Below are 21,441 nucleotides of genomic sequence, written 5' to 3'. Positions count from 1 at the left end.
GTGATATATACAAAATAGAAAACCAAAGCAGGATAATAGAGATAAAATATGTTAGGAAGATTTATGGGGGCTTTTGCTTTTGTTTTTGAAGAGGCCTAAAGAAAGCTAAGAATAATTTATGATGATATATATAAACATATAAGAGCACATAAGCAGGGGAAGAATAAGTGAAATGTTCCTGGGGCAGAGCTAGGTGGTATATTCAAGTAATGGCAAAGAAGATAAGTGACTAGAGCTGAATGGAGGAAGAAGGAAAGGTGGGAGGGGCCAGGTTATTAAGAACCTTGTAAGTGAGATCAGAAGCCTTTGGGTTTGAGAACATTTTACAAAGTTCACTCTGGCGGAGAAAACACTACAGTGGAACACAGAGACAGAATAGGAGACTAATTGCAATTCAGCTGAATTACTGAATGGAAGAAAACATCCCTGGTTTGCCTTATTGTCATAGTTTTATTATTCACTTTTTTTCAAAAATAAAAAAAAAATTACGTGGGTTGCAGTTAATTAGATTTATACCATGTAAATAGAAAATATTGAATAATTTCACATTTGCCTAGGATAGGCTGAGACCATGACAGAATAAGTTAAGTAAGAACTCTCTGAACTGTGTTTTTCAAATAAGAATTTACTTGATCGTTTATCAAGTAGACAATATGTGGAGTAAAGATAGAGCTTACACATCCAAATTTATTTTATAGTAACATTTTTTATTGCAATTAAGAGGAGATATACCGAAGTAAATTACTGTCTGCTTAAGAACTGACATAACTTGATTTATGTTTGTCAGTTTTTCAAATATTACTGAAATATGTATTGGTCCACTAATAAATATTTCCAGAATGTCTTCCACAAATTCAGAAACATTTTTTTTTTTTGCATAGTATCCCTATTTTTATCTCAAATGTGACAAATGATACAATACACGATTCTTCAACTTTAGGAGTCTTCACATTTCTTCGTATGTTAAATAAAACTTTATCCAAAGGTCTTTTTAATCTCTTTTTAATTTTACTGAGATCTGAAATGCAATTCCTAAAATCTTTCTAATTTATTAGGTTTGAAATAACTAACTGAAAACTTTGGAAGAAAATCAATATTTAAAAATGTTTTCCCTTTTGCAATGTGGGAATAAAACAAGGTAAGTGTTGAGATCTCTTTTGTCATCTTTAGATTTCTCATTACCCTCATAGCACTCTACTGTTTGCTAAATCCTTAATTGAAGGACTAATATAGGCACTCATGATCATGGATCTGAGTAAACTAATGTAATTTACTAGACTTCTTGTGTGGTGTCTGATTCCTTAATAAAAATTTACTCTTTATTGTTCAGTTTATTTTCACATTAAGCTGTGTTTAAGATGTAGCATCTGTTTTTTTTCTCTTTTTCCTTTTCTTTTCTGATAGCTTTAACTTCTCTTGTTCTTTAGATTCATAATAATCATAATTATTATTATTTAAAGAATCTAGATCCTACCTTCAGCCTTTACCTAAATTTAAGAATAAGAATGACTAAAATGGTCTACTGGCATGCCACCCTGAACGAGCCCAATCCCATCTGATCTTAGAAGTTAAGCAGGGTTGGACCTGGTTAGTACTTGGATGGGAGACCACCTAGGAAGACCAGGTGCTGCAGGTGTAAAAAATAAAAAAATAAGGGATTATAAACTGACAAGGTCCTTACAATCTGTGAAGTCAACCAAGGGTTGCCTCGCCTAAAAAAAAAAAAAAAAAAAAAACTAAAATAAAATGTCATTAACAATTCTCATGGCCACAACATAAATAAATCTAGTCCAAATTAAAAGCCATCACCTTACAGATTTTCATTTCTTTGACCTACACCTAGATATTTTTCTTTCTCTTTTAAGTATATAAAGCCAACCTCCTTCACTTTCATACTCTTTCTAAGATCATAGAAACTTAAGTCTCTATTCCATAAATTCACTCATTTGACATAATTTATATGTACAGCTTACAGATATAGTGATATCATCAGAAAAAGCAAAGGGATATGCATTGTATCCTAGGATCGGATATCATTTAGAGCTAAAATGAACCATCCAGATTGCTTTTATCAGCAATTTTATTTTATTGTTAAGAAAATCAAAGGTCTGAGAAGTTAAGCAACATATTTCAGGATACACAATAGAGTTCAAGTACTAAGTTAGAACTTTGGTATCCTGACTGCCATTTGGTGTTTCTGCTACTATACCACAATGATTTCACCTACATAATTAGTCATAGTAACAGTATAATGAAATAATATTTGGAAAAGGAGAATTAATATTATGTTGATGATGGTAGTTACATTACTAATTACTCACTTGGATATGTCATTTCTTCTTTCATCCAAATTACTAAAATAGACAGAATATAAAGCACTTAAACAGATATAATTGCTGTCTTGGAGTAACTTATAAGGAAGGAACGACCATGATTATTATATAAATAACTTCCAGAAATATTCCTAATTATGAAACATTTTCAAATGAGGAAAATATACTTTGCTTTATAAAAAAAATTAACTGGCAAGGTTTTCTTTGATTTGAAAGAGAAGGAATCACAGGAGGTTCAGGAAAAGTTGAATATTTCTTTTTATTTTTATTTTAAAGAGAGTAAAAATTTTAAGTGGAGATTTCTTTGTGAATTTTACAATGTAGAGTCATAGAGGCATAAGGAATTCTAAGGGAGAATGAAATATAATGGTAATTCAACAGAGAACCCCATTTAATGCATTCTTACTATGTAATAGATGTTTCCTGGCTCTGGTTGTTATAAGAAAATAAGATCCAGTCTCGGATCTTAAGAACTTCAAGGTCTAGTTGGGAAACTATTAGTGAAATGAACTCACATTTCGGTAAACTAGATAGTATAATATAGGTAGAAAACATGATACAGAAGTACAAAAAATTTAGAAGTAGTTTACTCAGCCTGCTAATGTCTAGGAAGTGATGACTAATATTGGTGTCAAAAGGTAAGAAAGAGTTCACCATGGAGGTATGAGGGATAGTAAACCCCAGCAGGGGAAGTGATCTGTTTAATGGCATAGGGAGTGGGGACATCAAACAACGTGGTATGTTTGAACAAGGGCCAAAATTTTACCTTCTGGGTTATGCTAAGAATGTTTCAGGAGGTGAGGATGTAGAATTAAAGAGCTGTACTTGGGAAGACTTGCTTTACCTATGCATCAAGCAACTTTTTCATGAAAAGAAAAACATGCACATGGATGGAGGGGAGAAAAAAAAGAAATGAGAAAATCTGGGTTTATTTTGGTGAAAACTATTGAAGCAAAAGCTCAGGATCATGAATCTTACATATATTGTAATGAAAAGTAACACTTTAAGAAAAACAGAAAGCTATTCACAACTGCATCATCATTTACCTTGACTGTCTTAAAAGGCAATGACATCACAGTCACCTCTATATGTCCTTCCTCCACATTTCCATGAATCCTCCTTCAACTCTTCTTTCCAGGTAGCTTGGCTTCTATCTTGCCTATAACTCTGTGATCTGAGAAGAGAAGGATATTTTAAAGTAATTCCTCAGCAAATAACAATGCAGCCAGGAAAAGAGGAACGGTTAAATCGATTCATTCAAGAAAGAAAAAAAGTTTGATTAAAGGCAATGAAGTTGAATAGGAGGCTCATGTGTAAGTAGAGGAAAAATGAGGAGGTAGAAGACTGTAGTGTTTTAAGTGAGAGACTAGGTGACTAGGACCTAAATTAAGTCCCTTAGAACTGTATTTTAGATTAAATGTATGAAGTAACAGAAATTTGAAGCAAGGCTAGTGGCACAAAATATAATAAAGAGTCCAAATTGACTGCGCCTTTTCATAAGCAAAGGTCATAAACTAGTGGCATTTTCTTTGTAATAGGAACTCTATAGGGAATCTAAGATCAATGCTGGATATAGACTTACTTGCATTAAACATGCTGATTCTACACGATTTTTGAAAGGTTAAGAAAAGATTTGAGAAGCCCAATGCAATGAAAAGTCTTTGCTTGATTTCTTTTTTAACCTAACTAGGTTAAATTAAACTCTAGACTGAATCTGTAAAATTATAGTTGTAGCAGACGCAGTTGGCATCCCACCCATATCCTCTCACCTTTGCCATATTGGTTCACACCTGTGGACTTTAAACTGTCAGTTCTTGAATTTATGTGTGGGTTTTTTTATGTGTGTCCTCTGGGATTTAGTTTGTGGCTAGGCAGCAGACCAAAAGCGATGGGCCATTAATAACTCCCAGGAACAGCCCCACCTAATAACTGATGAGAGTCAGTGTACAAATATCCCAACTTCCATATCTCTCAATTGGGATAAGTCTCAGATGTGTGTCTTCAGGAGAAATAAGCTTTATTCATCCACTGTGGTAGGTTGCTTGATAATCACCCTTTATTATTAGCTTACTTCCCTTTCCTGTTTCATTTCCCCACTCTTTTACTGCTATCTCCTTAAGCTCCAAATTAAATTATTTTCCCTCCACCCTTAGACTGTGTCAGCTTCTGATGGAATTCAAAACTCTGACTATAGAATTTCCTTATAATGAGACATACCAAAAGGAGAAGGTAGTACTTCATTATAGATTTTCTACAGTAAATTGGAAAAACATGTTATATGTCAAGTAGTATAAAATACATAAGAACAAAGACCATTCTAGGTATATTAACTTATTTACTAAACATCTACATGCAAGTCATAAAGAAATGACAAATGCAATATCCGTTATAATTATTACAAAGTCTAAAAGCTTATTTTTCATCTTTCATTCCTATTTTTGATAAACTAATTTCTAGTCTTTTCTTTATCTTAAGGATAAGAGTAAAATCAATGCTGGTATGAGTGTTTTAGATTGCTATAACTTCTTATTTAATACATTATCAAAATTGCGTACACCTTGTTTTGAATATTCACATCCATATCAGTTAGCTTTTGTTGCACAATAAACAACTCTGAAACATAGTAGTTTAAAACAAAAACCACTTACTTAGCTCAAAGTTCTGCAGGCCATCAATTTAAATTGGCCTAAGCTGGGAAATTCTTCTGGTTTCAGCAGGGCTTCCACATGGGTTTGTGATTAGCTGTCAGATTGGCTGGGAGCTGGCTGCCTTACAATGGCCTTGGCCAGGATGACATTTTTCTGTCCCACGTTCTCCAGAAGGCTTTCTCTGACTGTTCTTGTGATTTGGGCAGAGGCCCAAATTCTAGAGTTGGCATAATAGACTGCATCTTCTAGTAGGAAAAACATCAAAGTTACATTGCAAAGAGTATGCATTCAGGAAGGGGAGAAGAATTGAGTGTCTATTTTTAATCTGTTTACACAATAACAAATTAAATGATGATCAACTTAAAAATGAGAGGAAAGGAATTAAAAATGTACTTATATGTTCTTGTCTATATTTCAAAATTGTATTTTATAACAGTTATATATTAGTTATGATGCAATACAAAATATTTACCAAAATGAATCATAAATTTGAGATATTGTTCTGTGAATACTTTTGAAATTACCTAGGGAGGGCAGTGTTAGCCACAGTTAAGAAGAACAAAAAGCCCTTAATGCGGAAGTTGATCTCACTTATCTACAAATTATAAATGATCAATGTAGCACCAACCAAATTTGTTACGAATAAAATGCTATTTAAAATCACTTTGAATATTTACTATGTGTTTGAAGGATTGTTTTCTTTTAATAGCTAAATATTAACCCCTGGAAAAGAGGAAAATTGAGTGAAAATGGTGACAGGTCCTTAAATCTGGTAGAACTCCTGGTTACTCTATAATTATAATTTCAATTGGCCTATTACAGTAGGAACAAAAACACTGATTTTATTCATGCAGCTCATTATATCTCTCTTCTCTATTAATGTGGATGGCTGAAGTTTTCAGTTTTTTCAATTGCTCAAAACAGTCATCTATTATGGACAAAGAATGAGGGTCAATTTAGTCTTAGCATTTATAAGCTAGACATGCTATATCAAAATTGTACCAGTAAGGTGAAAAGGTGGGAGTGATGGGATGTTTTTAATTGTCATTTAAATTTTGAAATATAAAAGCATTTTGGCCTCTTCTTTCATTCCTGTTATGCTCCAAATAAATCAATAGATGTTAGAAAAAAAACACTTTATTTAAGTCATAAAAAGTCTCCAGTAAATATGAATCCCCTCACACATACATCAGTTTCACATAGTGATCTCTCCGTTAGGCATTCCGTGGCATGTCGATGGCCAGTAAAGTATTTTTCTAGTATGCAATTAACTTTCTTTTAGAAAAGTGAGGAGAAAAATATGATTGTTGGTTGGATAAGAAGTCATAATAATAATAGATGTCATTTATTGATCACTATCCACAAAGGTCACAGAGCTTGGAAGTTGTAGAATAGAATAGAATTAATATTCTGTTTAGTCAGTATTATTGACAGTAACCAGAGATCTTGAAATAATCCTTAAGAACGTAGAGATACTTTATATTGGAAGAATGGAATCATTTAATTTGTTCGGAATTTTGGAATTCCTTTTTCATTGAAATTACAAATTTTATTTATATGAAATTGATTACTTTTCAGCAGAAAATACGAACATCTTTCCTCTTTGCACTTTTATTTTTTTCTGTGCTTTAAATATCCTTCCTGCCCCTGCCTCTGCCCCTTTACTTTCTTACTTTAGAAAACAAACCAACAAACAAAATTCCGAGTAGTCAGGCATTCTCACTACTTGACAAGAACATGACTGAATACTAGTTTCAAAAATCTATAAGAGCACATAGGACAAAATGGTGGATTGATAGGTAAATAATGTTTATATTCATCTATTTCTGTATATGTGGACACAGAGAGAGAAAGAGAGAGAGAGATTAATTTTTTTGCTATATTATACTTCCTGTACAATTTAATAAAAACTATTATTGGATATTTAATAAAGGAGTGAATTAATTTCTGACATCTGTGTATTGCTTGATTTTTCTCTTGTTGAGTCTCAAGGCAAGAGAGGGCAGTCAGGAAAGGGATGTAGAATAAAGATACACAATTGGGTTCTGCCAAAGAAGAATACTGTATTGTGATAGATGAGATTTTATTTCTCCTTTTAATTGTATTTACTTCTGGCAATGTAAAAATTCAGGAGCATCATATATTAATACGAAATGAACAAAGTAAACTTAACATCTTGAACTTGATTTTGTCAAGTTGCGGAATATCAATTATACAATTATAAAGAAAAATGGTAAAGTTACAACTTTCCTTCAAATATCTTAGCATCTATAATTCAGAGCTTTCACAACTACAAAATAATTCATTTTCTACTAACCCATAGCAGAAATAGGAAATCTTTCTCTGCATACTTACAGGTTTACTATCTAAATAATATTTCTAGCAGCTCTGCAGATGACTCCATTTTGAGAACTAACTTGGGATATTAAATTGTAGAAACTGCAAATAACTCCAAGCATCCCAAATGATACATGCAAGTGTGTATTGAGTGGTGATTGAAAAGGGAAATGACACAGTTTTTGAACATGTCTACAACATTGCACGCATTGTGACCTCTATCATTGCAGTGTTTCTGACTACTGGTTAATGGAAAAGCAATCATTTTGGCAGTTTAAATTCAGTAAATGTATAAATACTTTAACAAACTTGAAGTCGAGCAAGTCATCAGCATCTTTTGACATGTTGACAAATGATTGGTTTGTTAATCATTTCTTTGCTTACTGTAAAATACAACAAAATATGACCATCAGATTTAGCTTTCCTGTTGCCTTGGCAAGACTCCTGTGGGCCTGGTAAAGAAATAAAAATCAGAGCGTGATATTATGTAACTGTGGAACATCAAATAATTTCCCTAGTAATATTTAGACTCCTGAATGTTGATATGGCTGCTCTCTAAACCTAATGTATAAAATACATTAATCCCATGGTTTCTTTTTTTCTTAAAATCTGATAGATTCTTCATTTCTTGTTGATACACAGCTTTTCCAACTCCAGGTTTGCTTCCAGAAATAACTATGGATACATGAAAGGTAGTGTCTGCACTCCCTCAAATTGTACTGCTTATTTGTGGGCTTAGTCATAAATATGAATGAAGGCAAATCTGAAGTTGGTTGGAATCTACATTGCCAGAAAATTTTGAATCTAAACTAGCCCCTTGTGTTCTATCCTAGCCCATACTTCTCTCGCCTTTTTTTGCTAGTTATCTATGTCATACAGGTAGTTTTATTTCCTGAAAGTCTTGATAGGAAGAGTCAAATCCATATGTCTATCTAGGTTGCTACTAGAAGTAAGTTGAGATTATTTTTTTTTTCAATATATGTCTGAAAATAACCAAAGCTGTGAAAATACATTCAAAGCTATATTCAATTCATATTAAGTAAGAAGTCTCACTGTTGTCATTCAGACTATATGAGTCATTAATGATTTCTATTTTTATCCTTTTTCCCAGCCATACACATGACTCTGGTTATCTCTACATTGAAATGCTCCTTAGGAATTTTCCTTCAGTGAGCCCCAATTCAATTCCTTTCCAAGAACAATCGATTTCCTTTTCTCCCTTGCAAAACACTTTTATGGACCAAAGTGACACAAGGATACACGACAAAGGATTTCTCTGTTGCTGTTATATCTTGTGGAGGATGCAATTTGATTATGTAGTGTTGAGAACTGAGAGTCATTTCTTGGTTTATGGAGAGCATCCAACTTAAATTTCTATGAGATGTCCTTCTAAATTCAGTTTTATATGGTTCATGATTACTTTACAATGCCTTTTTACCCTTTGTTCACTAAATATTTGTTCCACCAGAGGTGTAATCTTTTGTCTAAATTCTTGCTACTTGAGTTGTGGTCCATACACCAGCAGTATCACCATTTCCTGGAAATTGTTAGGAACGTAGACTCTCAGACCTCACCCCGGACTTACCGAGTCAGAATCTGTATTTTTAAAAGCCCCTCTCCCCAGGTGATTTATATGCACATTAAACTTTGAGAAGCACTATTCAGAAATATTTTCTGAAAGAATAAAGAAAATTCCAGCTGGTTATCCTGCTTTGACATACTAACTACTCCTTTCCTTTGCCTACTCACTACTCTTCTTTCATCTTTGCCTGGATGCTAACTATTCAAGCTGCCTCAAAAATATGCTAGTTTTCTTGTGGACACCAAATGGAAAAGATATCATTACCACACAAATATTTTTTTTTACATTTACATTTGGCATTTTATTTTCTGGGTCTAGAGCTGCATTCTCCCATACAGTAGGCACTAGCCACATGTGAGAGTTAAATTAACTAAAATTAAAATGAAATTAAAATTTCAGTTCCTCAGTCACTATAGTCACATTTAAAGTACAGATTGAATATTGGCTAGTGCAGATATCGACCATTTACATCATCACAGAAAGTTTTATCACATAGCAATTGTCTAGAGACTACTATATGCTAAGTTAAGCTTTGAAAACTGTTGTCAGTTTCAACAACTTCCAGATCAGACTCGCAGTTTCAGTGAACCAAGACAACCAATTGAAAAAGAAAATCTAGTTGACTCAAGGGGTTATTCCCAGTGCACTTGGTCTATTTCTGAAATATCAAGCAATTTCATGTGGGTTACAAGTATGACAGAGAAGGTAGTATGAAATGCCTCTTCCCCTCATATTCCTCTACCATTGTAAGGAGATCATCACAAGAGTATCCTTTTGGGATGGAGAGACGGAAATGGGACTAGAGGCTCCAGTTCCCAACCAATCACTGAACTCGTGCGATACTAGGAAGATCACTTGACCTGTCCTGAGTTTGAGTTTACACATCTATACAACAGGATATTGTATTGGGTGGCCTTTAGGTTCTCATCTGTTTTTGTAATTCTCAATTCTATCGATTAGTAACTTATAGTGCTACTACCTGAAATCAACCCAGTATTAGCGTGGATACCATTTAATGAGGGATGTGCATTTGATATATATCAAACACAGGTGCTAGGGCTACAGATAATTTTTTTAAAGTATCTGCTTTCAAGGAAATAATAATCTAATGAGGTGGTCTATAAAGTGGAGTGCTTATACCTCAGGAGAAGCCAAGTTTATTCTCAAAATCAAAGGAATTATACATTAAAATTTCTCTTTGTATTCATTTATTTAAAACAAAACAGAAAAAATTTTAACATGGATTATTGATAGGATGCAGTATATGAATGAAATATTGTCAAGGAATATATTTACCAATATGTATGCAAATGTATGCAAAATAGTGCATACATTTATTGGAAGTGCATATTCAGATAGTTTTAAAGTTTGGGAATGGGCAATCATAGAAGTTTGGAGGGCACTTGTTTAGAGGAGAGGTAGACAGGAAAATAATACAGTGTGTGTGTAAGAGAGCTGTTTTAATGAGAAAATAGAATTCAATAAGTGCACAAAAGAGGGCACATAACCACGAGTGGGGTCAGGAGCAGGACAACTTTTCAGATGTGGTCCTTGATTTGAATCGTCAAAGTCAAGAGCAAAGATGGTCTGAGTAGAATCATTAGCATGTACAAAGACACATTTGCCCTAACCAGTATAAAAAATGTAGGAACCACAACTGGTTCAGTGTGGCTGGAAACTACATTATAGGTCAGAAAAGGGTAAGAGACAAGCCTGGAGAGGAGAACATAAGCCATAAACACTTATGTACATATATATATATGATTTTCCAGAGTACAGGGAACTTTTTACTTTAAAATGTTTCTCAAACTGTTTCAACTATGCCATGCTTTTCTTTTGCCAAAAGTTTTTAAATATTAATTTTAAAAATTAGGGTTATATAGCTTTCTTTTTAATAATTTGAATCATTTCCAAACTATTATACAGAAAAAGGGGAACACTTTGATAATTTTGCAAGTCTCCATGCTTTATTAAACTAGTTCAAGTTCACTGCAAACACAGAACAAAACTTGAGACCTGTGAAAATTTCCAAGACTTTTCCAAATGCTTTCAAACACAGACCTATTCTAAACAGTAGACAGCATCACAATTGACCTTTCTAATTTTTAGTATTTAGCATTATTTTTATTTTTACCCTCTTTTTGTTATCTTTTTGATCCTAATATTTAGAGAATAATAAATAACTGGGACTATGACCTTGATTTTTCTCAGGAGAAAAAGGAAAAATTACATTTTTCTACAACGTGTTATGCTCCTTATATTCAAGAAAAAATGGTTGGATGTTTATGATAGCAATAAATATTCTAGTATATCCCATTAAGTATAACTATTATCTAGCATAATTTTATTAATCCATTAACTTATTAGTTACTATTAGATTCATTAATTTAAAAATTGTGTCTGATTAAACATGTATGCTATTAATTTTTGCTAGATTTATTTGATAAAGAAAAATGTTGTGAAAATCAAAGAAATTTAAAAATGGATTTATGTTTAAATCATCTCATGGGAAATAATTATTTCTCTGGGAATATATTGCCTGCTCATCGGAAATACTTGAGTTTATGTGAGGCACAAAGGCATTAGTTGCTTAACTTTCTTCTGCCAGACCCTAAATAGTATAAGAAACATTACATTTTCCGTTTTTTTCCCCTTCACCTTGAAAATTCAACTAGAAAGTACATAATAATAATAATAATAATAATAATAATAATAATAATAATAAGATTAAAACTTAAGTTACCCTAATCTTTTTTTTTTTTTGGCTGATCAACATCAATTCACTCCTGGGTTTGTATTCGAGAGGAAATATATATACCTAAAGATCCTATTAGGAAAATAATCACTACTGATTATTTCTAATTTTGGGGTATACTGAAAATAAAATTAACCAATTCTAAATATTCTACATAATAATGAGATTCCATAAATTTTACTTTAACTTTAAGAAAGACATTTATATTGTAGGCTACAAGTTAAAAAGTTGTATCAATTATGAATTCGCATCTTAGCAGAAAATTCCTTTAAATAATTGTGGAAATATTTAATTCTGAGTTTTAACAACTAAGTTGACCGTGAAAGATAGTCTTTTTGTGATATTTTCTAATAAAAATAGCGAGTCAAGAAAATTTTTCTTTCAGAATTTGTTAAAGAACAGTTGCAACTCTACTATTTCTATTATTGATTCCAGTAATAAACTTTGTGGATAAACTCCAGAAATGCTGATAAAGGATAAATTCTTTACACCTTGTTTTTTATGGCATATTTCCTCATTTATTTTCTATTCTACACAATTGTTTATCAAAACATTTGAAATTATGAAGCAAGAGAATGAAATACTTCTTAAGAGACTTCGCCTTCTGTTAACAGTAGATGGATATTTGAGAATATAAAATTTTCTCAAATTCACTTTATTATTTATTTTTTTAATTAAAATTATTGGGGTGACTGGTTAATGAAATCGAATAGGTTTCAAGTGTACAAGTCAATATAATGGCATATGTATATTGCATTGTGTGTCCACCACCCAAAGATAGATTTCCTTTTGTCACCAAATATTTGACACCCTTTATCTCCATTTACTTTTCTTCTCCCCCTTCCTTCTGGCAACCATTAATCCAATGTCCATGTCCATGAGCCTCTGTCTGTTATGTTTGTTTGTTGCTTTCAGTTTTATATCCCACTCATGAGTAAAATCATATGGTTCTCAACTTTTTCTGTCTGGCTTATTTTGCTTAGCATGATAGTCTCAAGTTCCATCCATGTTATTGCAAATGGTAGTATTTCATCTTCTCTTATGGCTGAGTAATATTCCATTGTATATATGTATCACATATTTGTCCAGTCATCTATCAAAGGACACTTCGGTTATTTCCATGTCTTAACCGCTGTGAGTAAAGCTGCCATGAGCATCGGGGTACACATATCTTTGTGGATAAATGTTTTCAAATTCACTTTTAAATTGATAACACATGCTTAATTATAAGCTCTAGAGAGGAAGATGTGATCAACTATGATGTACTTAAATCAACAATGTGCTAAGTATAAATGAGCAATAAAATCTTATTTTAATTCACACAATATTTTAGGATGTTAAAAATAAATTTATATTTAATACAAAATATTTATTATATAGCATGTGCCTGCCACTAGGCCATTACTTAAAATATTTTTTTCACAGACCCTTTGAAAAAGTTATGTTAACTCTTTTCAGCTATTAAACAAACTGAGGTTCAGAGAAAATAAGGCAGAATAGTGAGCAAATAATTTGGTAAAACAGTATGTGGATATCTAATCCAGGATTTCTGAGTTCTAGTATACTCAGAGCCTCTTTTCTTTTAAATGGATATTCAAAAAGTATCTTTTCTTTTTTCTCAAAACTTTAAGTTGGCAGTAATTTGTGGATACCATATATATGAACATATATAAGAAAATAAATTACTCTCCATAGCAAAAAATAATATATTGGTCAAAGGGACAAAGCACTAGGATTAAATGAGAATAGCTAGGTTTTATCTTTGGGTGTCTGGTGACTTGCTTTATAACCTTAAGAGAGGTCCTTTTCTTCCTCTGTGCCTCAGTTTCCTCATTTCTCCTTGTATTCTTCAGGTCTCTGCTACAATGATGCTGCAAAAACAAATAACTCCTAAATCTCAGTGGTTTAAAACAATAAACATTCTTTTCTCTTGCTAACAGGTTTTCAGGTCAGTCAGGGTGGCTTTGTTTCAGGCTGTGGTTTGGGTCTAAGTCTCCTCCACATGTCTTTAATTCCAAGAAGAGCAGTTACTTTTTTGGTACGTGCACAGAAAGACAAGAGGCCAAGCCCAACCATCTTAACACAGTCAAGGTTTCCAATAGCATCACATCTACCATCCAAAGCTAGTCATATGGTGAAGTTCAAAGTCAATAGGGCAGGGATGTAAATCCACCTCTTCTATTAATAGCACTACAGAGCTTCACAGGAAAGGACTGTGTGCAGAATTCTGTTGGAAGGAGTGAAGAATTGGGAACAATAATTAACTTTACCCCATTCCTCTTCGGTCATTGGATATGTAGCTGTGCTTTGCTACATACAAAACTGTTTCAACCAACTTTAAGGTGCTATATATTACATGTGGCTTTAGAAATAGTGTGCATATGTAAAGATCCCATAGTACAACTATGGTATGTTATTTATAGGCTAATGAAAAAAATCACATTAGAAAACTATGTTTGCTTTTAGAGAATTAAATTTGAAATGCATACGATGTGTCTCTGATAGCATTAATTATTCATTTCCTCAACATTGCCATTTTATTTATTTAAGAAATAAAAATCTTACAGAAGCCAAGAGATTATATAAATAGGCATGTTTTTAATTTTGTTCTATATATCTCCTTTGCTAAATAGGGCATGCAGTTTACTGGACAGTACATAAAGCAAAGTTCTCCCTACTGATACCAAGTTGGCAGGCAGTTTGGTTTTAATCCTGTCTAGAGATTGCTTGTGCATTCCCATACATTTCAACTGATCCTCTAATGGTCATCTGTTATGCTGTGATTACATGGATGAACTGGAAAGAGATCATTTGACTAAATTGTCAAGTTAGGGGCACAGTATATGTACAAAAGAAAAAGGCTACAATGCTGAATAAAATAGGCTGTGATTTATAAAGAAATTTGACACTTTAAGAATAATACAAATACTCCACTTTAAAAAGCCTGCCCATGAAAATGTTCTACAGAATTTCTGCAGGTTGACAATCTCAAGAGAATGGCTAGATTCGAGATGGGTTTGGGGACAGAAATACCTTTCAGTCCTTTACTTAGTAATGTTAAAGCTAGAAAGTGCTGAGAAGTCACATCATACCTTCTATATAACCTAATGGAGTTGAAGTTTGTGTAGAATTTTTTGTACTCTATTAACAAGGAAAATTGTTTATTACAAGCTTTTCCAAAGAATATATTTCTTGGCTCAAAACACCATCACTTCCTTCAGTGCTTCCTTATATATAATAATAATCTATGATCAATTTTGACAGGGATCCACTGGTTCCCTAATAATAGATACAAGAGCCAAAATCTAAGATGGGCAATAAGCTCTCTCTTGGTATTTAAGACTTGCTACCCTATCCCCTTCCACTATCTTTGTAGAAGCATGAAATACCTTTTGCATTTGTGCTTTACCTGGAATGTAAACAAAGGTCACATACTTATTAACATCACCTTGCTTCTGATATCTCAATGTTCAGTTCCCTTGTATAAGACCTCATGGACACAACCTAAACCCGAGTTCCTCTCAGAATCTTAAGGGCAGTTAATTCTACTATGCCTTTTATCCTTTTCTCTTTGCTAGCATTAAGTGAGATTTTTTTAGATGATCAAAGTGCTTCCCATGCATCATGCCATGTGTACTATCTACTAATTAACTGCGACTGCTTAATCGTCTTCATCCGAAAATTGTAAATTATCATGGTAGCCATATCCTGGGGTTGAATTGAATAAAGTGATGGACGTAAAGTGCTTAGAAAAAAGTGCCCGTCACACAGTAAACAGTCCAAAATTATAAAGTATTTTCATTCATTTTTAAAAATATATATAATAAACATCTACTGCATGGCCAAGCACTGTTGTGAGGCCTGGGAATTCAATTTTGAACATGATAGACAAGGTATCTATTCTCATGGAGTTGACATTTCAGTGAATGATGACAAACAATAAACAGATAAACAAGATAGATACTAGTAATAAAATCATTTTATAAAAGGAAGAAATTTAATCTGAGAGAAAGTATGTAATTTGTTCATGATCAGAAAGCTAAAAGGTAGTAGAACCTGGATTCGAATCTAGGATTATGGTACCCCAAAGCCCAGTCTTTAAGCCTGCCTTCATCCTCATGCTGTTATGCTCATTATGATCTCTGAAATATTTTTCCACTGCAGACTTCCTCTTTCACCCTTTCTACTACATCCTCTAAAATCACTATATTACGTCTTTACCTTTACTGAAACTTGATGTTCCTTGGAAGTTTATCAGTTACATCAGTGGTTCTCAAACTTCATTGCATATTGGAATCACTTGGGGATCTTTAATACAATACTAATGCCTCATAGCCCAAAATGATTCTGATTGATTGAATTTTTCTGGGTTGAAGACAAGTGATTCCCACATGCAATTTTTTAGAATGATGACAGCATGTATCCAAAAGGATTGTCATCAAGTTGCCTACTTTAATTTCTTTGGAAATTCCTGTTATTAGGAATCATTCCTGTATTTCCCTTGATCCAAGTGGATTTCTCTCTCTTCCAGATCATCATCCCTTTAGCTCTGTTCAGTGCTCTAGGCATCCAAAGTACATGTAGTTACTTGATGATGGTGTCTGCCTTCTTCTAAATGGCCCTCTTGCATAGTCTCTTGCTCCCTTTATTTTATTCCAATCTCTTTACTAGGTTAAAAAATTCACCGTTCCATTTTCTCCAATGAGCAAGCACTCCATTATTCTGGCCCTGCTGCAGCCAAATTTCTAAGAAATATCTCTTCATTGTATCTACATTTAACTCATCTTCCAGTCATCTTTAATAACTGCATTTCTGTTCAATCTGCATCGTCATGTGTTACCAGAATAAAGAATGCACAACTCAGGGGATGTAATCATACTATTTTATTTTGGTCTCACCTTGCCCATTTTATTCAGTAAGATGATATAATGCTACCCCTGACCAGGACTCGAAACAACCTCACGTTGGCTCTTTCTTATACCTAGCCCACAGGACAGTCTCGAACATTTCATGTTCCCAAAGACTGTAGGTTGATCCCAATGCAGCTGCCAAAATCCTGTGGTTATAGACCCTTTAAGCTTTCTCAAGCAGGAGTCAAGCACAGGGTCTCCATGTCTCAGGATTACAGACATAGACTGAGTGTCCATGTGGAAGTTCTCAACTAGACCCATGACAAAGGAGAAGAAGGTGATGCATCACAAATATCCAAAGAAATCTCTTCCGTCTCTGTTATTTGACTTACTTGTACAATAGAATGGAATACATTACACATTTATAATACATTCTCACACTATTTTCTTCATTACTTCACCTGAACCCGCTAAGATCAATCTTAGCATCACTATAAATAGTACAACCAGACATCATGTGCTTTATGATGTAATGTAATGAAGTAGTCTTGCTTAAAAAAATGAACCTAGACCAAATCAGCTTCTAGATTTAATTTAGAATTTATAGGAAATATATGGCTTTAAGGAACAAGTTAAATGATACTACTAGAAAGCATGGAACTGAAAAATGTAAGAAGCTTTATAGGACAAATGACCTAGTTTCTCTGGAAAATCAATTTCACGGAGAAAAAGAAGTGGGGATGTGTGGCTCTTATAGAATAAAAAAGATTTAAAGGACAAAAAATCCAAAAATGATAAGCAGATCTTGTTTGGAACCTAATTAAAAAGAAAAAAACTAACTTTAAAAATCATCTTTGAGAGAGTTGGAGCATCTGAATATTGTATGATTGCTAGATGGCATTAAGAAATTATTGTAAATTCTGATAGGTAAAAAAATAATATAATCATTCTGTTAAAAATCAAAATATATCATTTCTACATGTATAATAAAGTATTTACATGTGAAATAATATAACGTCTGGTATTTATTTAAAAATTTCTACTTTCTAAAATTTTGGAGATCAAAAAATGGACAATTACTGAGCCTGGGACTGGGTTTAGTATACCAGTTTCTCTAACTTTGTGTATGCTTGAAAATTTCTATAACAAATTTGTAATATCACTTTTGTCTTCCTACATTTAGTTTCATTGTTGTTGTTGTCACTCTTCATTCTTTAATAGCTCAGGGTCTGTATATTTAAAACTTCCCTCTGGGTGAGTGTGCCCCCTGGCCAGATGTAAACACTCATGCAGGAGATGACTCCCAGATGGGTGTTCAGCATCATTTCTTCACCAGCTCAGGTCTCAAATATTTATCTGAAATTATAACTATTTAAATCTTTAGCATTCAAGGAAGATCTCTGGATGTATAACTATACAAATGACCCTACTTTTATTCTGAGGAATTAGGAAAATTGATTATTGTTGGGATTATTCTGACACTATTGTTTTCAACTATTAATTGATACAGACAGTGCACAAATCATAAGTGTTTACATAAAATTTTCAGTGGCATTTAAAAATGAAATTAGCTTAGTTTTTCTCTTTAAAATAGGTCTTCTAAGAGGAATTAGTCATATTTGTTATCCTGGCCCTGAAAAGATTGCTAAAGCGTAATTAGAATGTAGCATCCCATTTGCCTTTTGACTGTATATCTGTCTTAACTTTATCGCAAAAAGTTACCAGATTTTATGGAGGGTAGACTGTGTCCATATTTCTGTGTGATAAGAGGATGCCCTCTTGGAAAGACAAGAGATATTGAAAGTCCAAGACCCTACTTATAATAGTGATTCTTCTAAAGCAATATTTAGCAAATTTGCCTCACCATAAGATTTACCTAGGATATTTGTTAAAAACACAAGCTCTGGGCTCCTCTCCTGAAGATCCCTAAAGATTTTGATTCAGCAGGTTCTGGGTGGGCCCTTTAATGTATTTTTAATAAGTTCCTCAGATGATTCTTATAAATACCCGTTTCAGAAACAATAGTCTAAATCAATGCATTTCACTTTAACTAGGTATGGAATATGCAAGCATCTTTTTACTGCCACCAGTGAGCTCTGCTCCTGGGAGGTGATTTGTGCAGAAAGTCTACAGCATATTCAACTGCAAAGAAATGTCTAGAATGCTTATATCCCTACCTAGGTTGGCTCCGCCTGACAGACTCAGGTTGTAGTAGTTCTCAACTCATCATGTTACAATCACCTAGGAATCTTGAAAAATATCAATGCATAAGACCAAGACCTAGAAGGTATTTAATAGGGCCTACATATTTTCATTTTTAAGAGAAATACTGAAGTTGAGTTATGCAATTTTAGCAAATATTGTGCTTCTTAAAGAGGATAGGGTTAGCAGGATCTACTTGTCCCATAAAATCTAAAAGGGAATCAGTATTTATTACATAGAAATAATTATTTATTATTTCTACTTATTACATAGAAACAATCATATATCATACATATTTGGGGTTTTGTTCTCTCTAATTATTGTCAGTCTTCTCAAGAATTTAAACTCCATGAAGTCAAGAAACATCTATTTTGATCACAAGTGTGTTTCTATGATTTAGCAGAGAAACCTTAGCAGAGAAAATGCTTACTAATCAATAATGTCTTTAGTAGATAAATGATTAATAATTTTGATATGAGTGTATTATTTGGATGCAAAATGAGAATGTGTTGAGGTCTATATTGAAGCTAGTAGAGGAAATATATTACATTTCTCTTTCAACATACAGACTAGAATTTTTAACCAACAATTCAGCTCAATAAAATTCAAGTCGATTAATAAAATCTCCAATTTTCATCAACACCATAATTATTTGAGAAACCACATATCCCATTCCTAAAATTTCTTCCTGACTTCATATAAGAAATCATCAACTTAAGGTCTCCCCGTGAAAATGTGTGTTTGCATTCACTGACAACCACTCAATATCTTGCTAACCCCAATATCTTGTTAACCTCACGTTAGAGGCAAAATGAAAAAGAACATCTAACATGTGTAGCTTGCAAACATTATTCTTGCTAACTAGATTAATCTTTGAGGCACAATAAGTATTTTATTTCTAGCCTAACCTTTGTCATCCCTTCATGCTTTTGTCCTCCACCATGCCTCAGAAGTAAAGATGAGTCTTCAGAAAGTATTCTTTTTATGGGCCTTGCCATTGGCTGTTTTTTACATCACTGAGTACCAGGGACAGTACCTGGATCATTCTAAGTGTTTAATAAATATTTGTTGACTGAACGAGTGCGTTAATTTTATACATCAAGAGCTGAATAATTTCTGAAGTATTCCAAGACCAAGTCATCATTGGATATATTTGTTTCTCTGGTACCTTTCTTTATATACTTAAGATAGCATTACCAACCCAAAGTCCCATCAGGGACATGTCATGCTACAAAATGACAATTTAATGTTTAATTTACACATTTTTTTCTTAGAAGGAGTTAACACCACCTAGAGTACCTAATTGTCTTTCGTTAGGGCTTTGCGGCCTATCTCATGGAATTTATTGAACTCATATTTTGAATGGTGAATTTTGACGATTTTTTTCTAACCTACCATTTATTCATGTTTTGCATTTGATTGGGAGTTTTCATTTTGAATGAGATTTTTGTTCCTTTTCTCTTTCCTTACAGAGCATTTGTAGCTGTCATCTCAATGCCTCCTCAGGAATCTTCCATCATATTGATGATTCAGTGTTCCTGCCTTAGATTTAGTCATAGAGCCAGATAAAATATTACCAGTTTCTGATGTTAAGTATATGTGTGTGTATTTCCTTTCAAAGCCTTAGACTCACAACTAATTATCCAACATTATATTATAAAATATCTCCAGGATGTGAAATATTTGAAAGAATTTTATGGTGAACATTCATACACCCAAATACCAATATATGACAATTAACGTTTTGCTATACTTGATTTATCTTGTATTTATCTATCCATCTCTCTAACTATCCATCAAACTATCTTATGTTATTGCAGGCATTTTTATTATAAGTTGCACACATCAGTATATTTCGGTCCTAAACATTTTAGCATGCAAATCAGAAGCCAGAGTTCAGTGTGTTTACAGTTCTTTTTATTCGAAGTGAAATTTCCTTACAATGATATATAGAAATTTTAAGCATGCAGTTTGATGAATTTTGACAAATAACTCAAACTCCTTTCACAATATAGAACATTATCATTACCCCAGAAAAGTTTTCATATGCCTCAGTCAGTCTCCACTCCTTTCCCTCCTTTCGGAGGTAACCACTACTCTGATTTTTTCTATCATAAATTAGTTTTCCTCTGCTTGTTCTAGCACTTCCTTCGGATTGTATTATACACTATGCACTCTTTTACATAAGGCTTCTTTCATTCAACATAATGCTTTTGACATTCATCCAAGTCATTCTCTGTGTAAGGAACTTATTACTCTGTAATATAGTACTAAGTAGTATTACATTATATGAATATGTTACACTTTATTCTCCTATTGATCGACACTTGAGCTATGTTTCCAGTTTTAGCTTTTATGAATAAAACTCTATGTACATTCTTGTACAAGCCTTTGTGTAAACATATGTGTTTGCATATAACTTGGGTAAATATCTAGTAGTATATTTCCTGGTCGCAGCATAGGTGTATCTTTAGTATTATATAAAACTGTCTGACCTTTTTTCCAAGGTATTTGTGTCATTATATGCCCCTATCCAACAATACATGAGAGTTCCAGTTGTTCAACATCTTTGACAAATTAGGTGTTATCAGTCTTAATTTAACCACTCTGGTGGGTTTAGTGGTATCTCATTGTGATGTTAATTTTCATTTCCCAGATGACTTATGATTTTGAGCTTTTTTCATCTGCTTCTTCTTCTTCTTTTTTTTTTTTTTTTGCCATTACTGGGATAAAT

At 33.1% G+C, this 21,441-nt stretch overlaps 1 pseudogene; it reads left to right on the top strand.

Annotated features, from left to right (window-relative positions):
- Positions 1 to 1,517: 1,517 nt before the first annotated feature.
- LOC120598469 (uncharacterized) lies at positions 1,518 to 1,636 on the top strand (annotated as a pseudogene).
- The last annotated feature ends 19,805 nt before the right edge of the window (positions 1,637 to 21,441 follow it).

Source organism: Pteropus medius, unplaced genomic scaffold (assembly GCF_902729225.1).
Source record: "Pteropus medius unplaced genomic scaffold, Ma_sr-lr_union100, whole genome shotgun sequence".
NCBI classification, from domain to species: domain Eukaryota; kingdom Metazoa; phylum Chordata; class Mammalia; order Chiroptera; family Pteropodidae; genus Pteropus; species Pteropus medius.
Note: the sequence above shows the minus strand (reverse complement) of the source record. Positions and strands in the feature narration are given on the sequence as shown.